Raw genomic sequence first — 8427 nt, forward strand, 5'->3', positions numbered from 1 at the left:
CTGGAAGACAGCGGTGGGACAGGAGGTGCCTTCAGCTCACCCCGGTGCGTCTCTCCTGCTCCAGCTCATGGCGCTGGTCCTCAGTCGCCACTCAACACTCACTTCCCTTAATAGGGGACAGAGTCACGTAGGGACAAATATTAGAGCTGAACACCCCTGGGTTGGTGGAAAAAACCTCTCTGAAACTGGACCGAGCAGTGTGGGAGAGGGAGAACTGGGATGGCCAAAGAGACAACCGAGGGTGTAAAGAACCTAAAGCCACGGAGCTGAAGCCCCCCGTTTGCTCCTGTGGGGAGTAAAGTCATCATAGAAATAAACTTACATGTCCTATCTGTGTAGTACTTGAGAGAAAGAGGGAAATTTTTAATTATTGACCAAGGCCAATTTCTGGGGTGACTTTTCATATCAAGCCTCCACCTGCATATATGAGATCAAAGGTAATATTTAGTAAAGCCTTTTGTCTGTAACAATTTTCTAATATGCTGGTTTGCTGGTTCTGCCACAGACTTTTGTAAGTTCTTGTTTTGATGCAAGCCCTCCAACAAATTGTCCTTGCAGAAGAAAAACATCTCAGCAACCCCCCCAGTACTTACCCAGGTGACAGCACAGGACACGGGCTGGGGACCAGCAGCAGCCGTGGCTGCGCACGATGCTGTGGGCACCGGGCGGGGAGATCATGTTTAACCCATCAGAGCAAACCCCACGGGTCTCATCCAGCACATCACAGCGGATTTCTTTGCTCTTCAGGGGACGTGAGCACCACGGGACTGTGTATGAGAAGGTTTTCCTTTCTTCTCTGAAACAAATAGCAGAATACGAAAATTTGGAGTAAAGGCAGATTCGGGACATCAGCTGTAATTAAAAAAAAGTGTGAAATTTTCCTGTTGTTGCCATAACACACTGTGTGCCCTGGCTGAGAGCACAGGGATGGGAGACGTCCAAATTGACAAAATATAAGAAGAACACAAAACCTACAGAATTTAGACTAAGCACAAACATGTTCACTCTGGACTTGGCAAGGCAATTTTTTACCCTTACCTTCCAAGTCCCCTGGAACCTGAATTTACAGTCCTCACGCTTTCCTGGGACTTCTGCTCTGCGTAAGACAACGTTTGGTTGCAATGGGAGAAACCACTGACCACCACGTATCTGTGTCTGTGATAGACCCTACTAGGAGACCTTCAAGAGTACAGATGTTTGCAGCTGTGGCAACAGTTCAACACCCAGCATGATGGATGCGAGCCTGTGAATACTATTGCAAGTGGTAACAGTGCAGGTTGCTCAAGGGTCACACTGGGTATTCGAAGTACAGCTCCTTTTCCTTTCCTGCTGGACTCAATGCAAACATTTCTGCTGGTTGCAGTGAGGTGGGGCTGAGCCTGACCCAGAGTTCATGGAATCACAGAGTCCCAGAATGTCAGGGGTTGAAGGGCCCTGGAAATCTCACCCAGTGCAATCCCCCCATGGAGCAGGAACACCCAGATGAGGTTACACAGGAAGGTGTCCAGGCGGGTTGGAATGTCTGCACAGAAGGAGACTCCACAACCCCCTGGGCAGCCTGGGCCAGGCTCTGCCACCCTCACCCCCAACAAGTTTCTTCTCATATTTCTCCTGTGTTCCAGTTTGTACCCATTGCCCCTTGTCCTACTGTCCTGGTTTTGTTAAAAAACAAGTTTCTCTTTTAGTGAATTTGCCTGTCAGCTAAAGCTTCATATTAGCTGCATTTTCCTGGAGAACCAGATGCATATTTTGGTAAACATAACAATGGAATGCAAACTTAATGATAAGCACAGACGGACATCTCACGAGAGGGGCAACAAGAAACGGGTGACTAAGAAACTGACCAACTGTGTATAACATTCCATTCATGTGAATACTTCATATAAAAGTGGGAGATCACAAGGACCTCGTTCTCTTTGCCTTTTGCCTTCTTTTCCCTTTTCCTTATGGCCACCGTTAGGAGAGGATCTTGCTAGTTGTCCCTGTGAACTGAGGCCTAGTGACAGACTGAATCCAGCTCCGGTTGGCTGCAGAGTCCAATCCAGGACTTCGGGTGCCTGCTCTGCAGTTGCTGAGACTTTCAAGATTGGTTTTGTATATTTTGTATTATTTTCTCTGTTCTTATTAGTAGCATTAGTAAAACATTGATAATATTTCCAACTCTCTTCTCTCTGTCCTTCTTTCCCTCCTGATCGCTTGTCCTGAGTGGGAAGGGGGGAAGGGAGGGGCAAAAAGGGGAAAGCGGGGGGAGAGGAGGTTAACAATACATCTGCCACGGTTTTATTGTCACCCCGCAATCTGTACCCTCAACACCTACCATTGGCTGTCACCAGTGTTCAAAGCAGGATATACTGATGTTTCTCTGTTCTTCATCCTTGCCTCTAAATCCTTGTTGCTGATTATAGTAGCATATTTGATAAATATCGTTCTTCACTTCAAGGCTTAGGAGCTCAAGCAAATCTGCATGGAGCTCATGTCAGTGTTCAATAATGTGAGCTTCAGGGCTGCATTTTTCCCCCAACAGGTTTCCAAGGCTTGGAAATTTCTCATCTGTGCTCAATCTGTTTCACTGTGAGACTTGGCAACGTCTCCTCATCTTATATTAAAGAAGTTTTTTACATGAGGGTGGTAAAATACTGAACTGGCTGCCCAGAATGGTGGTGGATGCCCCATCCCTGGAGACATCCCAGGCCAGGCTGGACGGGGCTCTGAGCACCCTGAGCTGGTGAAGATGTCCCTGCTCATGGCAGGGGGACTGGGGAGCTGGGAAGGTCCTTCAACACAAACCATCCGGTGATTCTGTGATTCCATGAGTCTATGCAAGAGGCACAAAGCCCATGTACTATTTCTTGGCCATGTTGTCTATTGTTCTGTCTGTCTTCGGGACATATTGTGCACATTGTACATACTCTGGTTTAAGTACAGGAAATCAGTTGCAGTGCTTGATTCCCTCAGATCTTCCTCACCACTCACTATTGCTCGGGGAGATGTCTGTGTTGCTGCTGATGGCCCTCAGGAGCAAACCACAACCTCCTGAGGCACAAGTCACTTTTAACCACTTGAGGGATGACCATGGTGGGCCTGGTGTTCGTGTCCTCATTGTCTCAGGAGGTGAAGTGCCTGCACATCATGGGCTGGATGTTTAAAAGATAGCAAAGCGGCAAAACTGGGAAGTGGATTTTTATTTTTGAAAATTACCTACAATACCTCCAGCCCTTTATTGTGGTCCGTGCATTGGTTTGGAGGTCTGTCCTTAGCCTGGGCCACAGACCCAGCTTGGCTGGGACACCGGGGGGACCAAGGTGGAGGATGCTCTGCATGGGGCAGGGTGTGATGCAGACAAGTGCTTGGGGTGGAGAGGTGTGGAGGAGTGAGGGGTGCCTGGGGGGGTCCTCACTGACAAGAGGAGAAGAGGAGCACTGGTTCACCAGGAGGAACATCTACATCCTGGTGTCCACTGTGCTCAATCCCATCATCTATGGGGTGAGGACCAAGCAGACACAGAGGAGGATCCTGACTTCAGCTAAAATCTCCAATGACAGAACAGCCCGTTGAGCTGCACCCCACTCTTGGCTCTTCTGGACTTAGATTGGTAGCTTTGGGGGTGAGGAATGTGCTCTTCTTTGACTATGCAGCCTGCTGCCTTCGCCCTTGGCAGGCTCTCAGTCACTATCACAACACAAATGACAATAATTTGTGATTGCAAATTGTTGAGTAAATACACTTTGTGCAACAAGCACTAGTGCTGTAATAAAAGGCCACACAAGCTCTACAGGTTGATGGCTTTATGGATGTGGTCAGAGCCCTTCAGGAGTTAATGATGTTCAGCTGGGACTTGTTCCTGTCCTTGCAGTGCGTCCCAGAAAGGCAGTGACACAGGCAAACAAAATAAAACACTTTACCCACTATAAACTTTTTCACCCTGTCTTCTTTTTCTTGCATTTATTCACTGCTTACTTTTCGAATGAGCAGATTAATACCACTTTGTGGAAGCAGACATACCTAGCACAAATCTGATTAAGAGCTTCATTTCCCCAATTAGGAACAAATTAAGTCATTACCCACACAGCACAAAGTGAAATAATATTTGTAAATAGCAGCTCAAAGCATTTGCGGGGAGGCATGCTGGGTGTAGGTGGAAAGGTTTTGATGGTGGATGGGGCTGCAGGGGTGGCCAGGAAGGAGGTCCCTGGGCCAGACACAGATGTTTGCAGCTGGGTCAGTAACAGAACCATCATGCACAAAAGTTCAGCCAACATGGGAGATTTAGGATGAGAGGAAACGGCCTCAAGTTGCACCAGGGGAGGCTGAGGTTGGATCTGGGGAACAATTTCTTCCCCAAAGGGCTGTTGGGCATTGGAATAGGCTGCCCAGGGCAGTGGTGGAGTCCAACCACAACCTAACACTGGCACTAAACCATGTTCCTAAGAACCTCATCTGTAGGTCTTTTAAACACCTCCAGGGACGGTAACTCAACCACTTCCCTGGAGCTCTGGAAATGAGTGAGAAGTGACAGAGAGAGTGTCCTGACCCTGATCTGTGCCAGTTATCACATTGCTGAAGGGACTGAGTGAACCCTGAGGTGATAACAAGGAGAGAAGAGGAATCTGCTGGAGACGGGCCAGAGGAGCCCCAGGAACGATCCGAGGCTGGAACAGCTCTGCTGGGGGACAGGCTGAGAGAGTTGGGGTGTTCAGCTGGAGAAGAAAAGCTCTGGGGAGACCTTAGTGTGGCCTTCCCAGACTTAAAAGGGGCCCATAAGAAAGATGGGGACAGATGTTTGAGCAGGGCCTGTTGTGACAGGACAAGGGGTGACGAGTTAAACTAAAGGAGGGAGATTCAGGTCGGACACGAGGAATGGATTGTTGCCCTGAGGGTGGTGAGAGCCTGGGCCAGGTTGGCCAGAGAGGTGGTGGATGAACCATCTCTGGAGACATCCCAGGCCAGGCTGGACGGGGCTCTGAGCACCCTGAGCTGGTGACGATGTCCCTGCTCATGGCAGGGGGAACTGGGGAACATTTGAAGGTCCTTCAGCCCAAACTGTTCTGCGATTCTGTGATTCTAAGTGATGGGTACCACTCTGGTGTTTTCAAGGAGTCATCAGTCACAACTCCCAGATGTCTGTTTCTGAGTGGGAGTGGACGGCTCATAGCACAACACCATCCACGCAAAAACAGGGCTGTGTTTTGCCAGAGTACCCCACTTTTAATGAATCTATACTGAATTTTTCTGTCTAGTTTGTCACTTCATCACTCAGCATTGCGAAGTTTTCCCATAATCCCTCATCTTACTACTCCGGGTATACTGCTTTAATAAAAAGCTTGACAACAACTCAGTTTACATCCTTCCCTAGATATGTAATCAATAGAAGAACTGTTGAGGACAGCCTGGGGGCAGCAAACAGAGACCCCACAAGACCCTGTGACCCTCATGGCAGTGTGGGACATGAGCCACCACATAAAACACAAGCTTGCTGGACGTGGAGATTTAATATCTGCTGTGTCACAATTGCAAAAGCTGGGTCAGGGATGTAACAGCTACAGATATACTGATAAAACAGGCTGACTTAGTTCTTGTGCCACATAAATTCATTAAACACTGTGAACAGAAATCTCCTTTTGTAATAGTCTATTTTTATAAATGTGCCAGCTATGCAGCAAAACATATTTCTTGCTCTAAGGCTTCAGGAAAATAAAGGAAGTGGATACATTAATTCAGTAGAAATATTATGGCTTTCACTTCTTTTTGTGTTGTATTTGCAGCACTGATGTATGAATCAGATCTGCAGCAGCCCAGCACACCAATAAATAACACATTCTGTGATTCTGTGAACTCAGGCAACAGAAATCACATCTAAGCCATATGAGGACAATCGTAACTGAAAAGACAGCTAAAACATGAGTGTTCACAGGTGTTTGGGCTCCTCTCCATGACTCTGGGAGCTGGTCCCCTGGTCTCCCAGTCCATACAGGAGTAGAGGAAGGAAACCGTGGAGGGGGGATGAGGTCCATGCAGCAGGTTTAACCTCATGCTTACTGAGACCAGGTTCCAGTATAGGTTGGGAAATTTCATATTAGAGAGTAGTGTAGGGGAAAGGGACCTGGGGGTCCTGGTGGACAACAGGATGACCATGAGCCAGCACTGGGCCCTTGTGGCCAGGAAGGCAAATGGCATCCTGGGGTGGATTACAAGGGGGGTGGTTAGCAGATCAAGAGAGGTTCTCCTGCCCTTCTACTCTGCCCTGGTGAGACCCCATCTGGAATATTGTGTCCAGTTCTGGGCCTCTCAGTTCCAGAAGGACAGGGAACTGCTGGAGAGGGTCCAGCACAGGGCAACAAAGATGATTAAGGGAGTGGAGCATCTCCCTTACGAAGAAAGGCTGAGGGAGCTGGGTCTCTTTAGTTTGGAGAAGAGGAGACTGAGGGGTGACCTTATCAATGTTTATAAATATATAAAGGGTGAGTGCCATGAGGATGGAGCCAGGCTCTTCTCGGTGGCAAACAATGATAGGACAAGGGGTAATGGGATCAAGCTGGAACACAAGAGGTTCCTCTTAAATTTGAGAAGAAACTTCTTCTCAGTGAGGGTGACAGAGCACTGGCCCAGGCTGCCCAGGGGGGTTGCGGAGTCTCCTTCTCTGGAGACATTCAAAACTCACCTGGACATGTTCCTGTGCGACCTCACGTAGGTGTTCCTGCTCCAGCAGGGGGATTGGACTAGATGGTCTTTTGAGGTCCCTTCCAATCCCAATCATACTGTGATACTGTGACCATCCTCAGAGCTCACATTGGGCAATGTGAGCAACCCGCTTCATGCAGATGGGTCACCAGCCATGGCGTGTCCAGCCAGGAGGCACCAGTACAGGTGAGATTGTAAACTACAGGTTGACCTGCTGAAAAGCAGCACTGCAGAGAGCAACCTGGGAGCTCTGGTTGACAACAGGTTGACCATGAGCCAGCAATGTGTTTGTGTGGCCAAGAAGGCCAATGGCACCTGGAGTACATTAGGAAAAGTGTGATCAGCAGGTTGAGGGAGGTTCCTCTCCATCTACTCTGCTGTGGTGAGGCCCCGTCTGCAGCACTGGGTTTGGTTCTGGACTCCCCAGTTTAAGAAAGGCAAGGAATTATTGAGAGATTCCAGTGGAGGGACACAAATATGGAGTATCTTTCTTATGAGGAGAGACTGAGAGCTGGGGCTGCTGAGCTGGAGAAGAGAAGCTGAGAGGGATGTGATCAATGGATCAATATGTCACGGTGGGTGTCAGAGGATGGACCAGACTCTGTTCAGTGGTGCCCAACACCAGGGTGAGGGGCAACGGGCACAGACTGAAACACAGGAGGCTCCATCTGAACATGAGCAGAAACTTGTGTGCTGGGAGGTGCCGGAGCCTGGCCCAGGCTGCCCAGAGCGGGTGTGGAGTCTCCTGCTCTGAGACATTCAAACCCGCCTGGACTGACCTGTGTGATCTGCTCTGGTGAGCCTGCGTTAGCAGGGGTTGGACTGGATGATCTCCAGAGGGCCCTTCCAACACCAACCATTCTGTGATTCTGTGGGGCTGCTGGTGGGTTTTTGGCCATGTGCTCAAGGAGTGGGCATCATTCACCACCCAACTGTTTCCCAGCCGCGAGGGTCAGCACCTTGAACTTCGCTCCTCTCCCAGCTGCCTGCCAACACGAGATTGCCTAGATGGCCCTTAAAGGTCCCTTCCAACAACAGGGAACAACAGGGGTGTAGAAGACCAGGATGACGCAGATGTGGGAGAGGCAGGTCCCAAATACCTTTAGTCTCTCCTCCTTGGATGCCAGGCTCAACACGGTCCTCAGGATCCTGGGGAGAGCCTGATGGACAGCAGATCCAACCCCACAATGAAGAGAAGCACGGTGATGTTACCAAACCTGGTGTTGGCACCAGCCAGCTCCATCACGACCATTGTTTTCAGTATCAGTGGGAGATGATGTGGGAGCAGCAGTACAGCAGGTGATGGAGGAGGAAAGGCAGAGGCAACATCAGCTCAGCTGGTCTGGTTAGAGCCAGCAGCCCATTCCTGACTACCAGGGAGATGGTCAGAATGGAGCTTATAGCTCTGGGGGTTGCAGATGGCAACATACTTGTGAAAGCCATGGCCAGCAGCTCCACCAACTCCATGACTGAGAAACTGCGAAGAAAAAACACCTGTACAAGGCAAGTACTGAATGTGATCTCCTGGGCACTGAACCAGCAGCTGCTCAGCACTTTGGTCATGATGGTCAGGGACATCACCAAGCAGATGAGATTCTTAGGGACAAGGTTTAGAGGTTGACTGAACAGTGTTGGGTTAATGGTTGGACTCGATCTTAAAAGTCCTTTCCAGCCTAGATCCTATGACACTGGATCCAAATCCAAAGAGAATTTTACGCCAGCACGATTAAGCCCCAAGGACTTAGTCAT

At 49.3% G+C, this 8427-nt stretch overlaps 1 pseudogene; it reads right to left on the reverse strand.

The window, feature by feature from the left end:
• Positions 1 to 7682: 7682 nt before the first annotated feature.
• Positions 7683 to 8427, reverse strand: LOC106145802 (olfactory receptor 52K1-like; annotated as a pseudogene).

This window comes from Columba livia, chromosome 1 (genome assembly GCF_036013475.1).
Source record: "Columba livia isolate bColLiv1 breed racing homer chromosome 1, bColLiv1.pat.W.v2, whole genome shotgun sequence".
NCBI classification, from domain to species: domain Eukaryota; kingdom Metazoa; phylum Chordata; class Aves; order Columbiformes; family Columbidae; genus Columba; species Columba livia.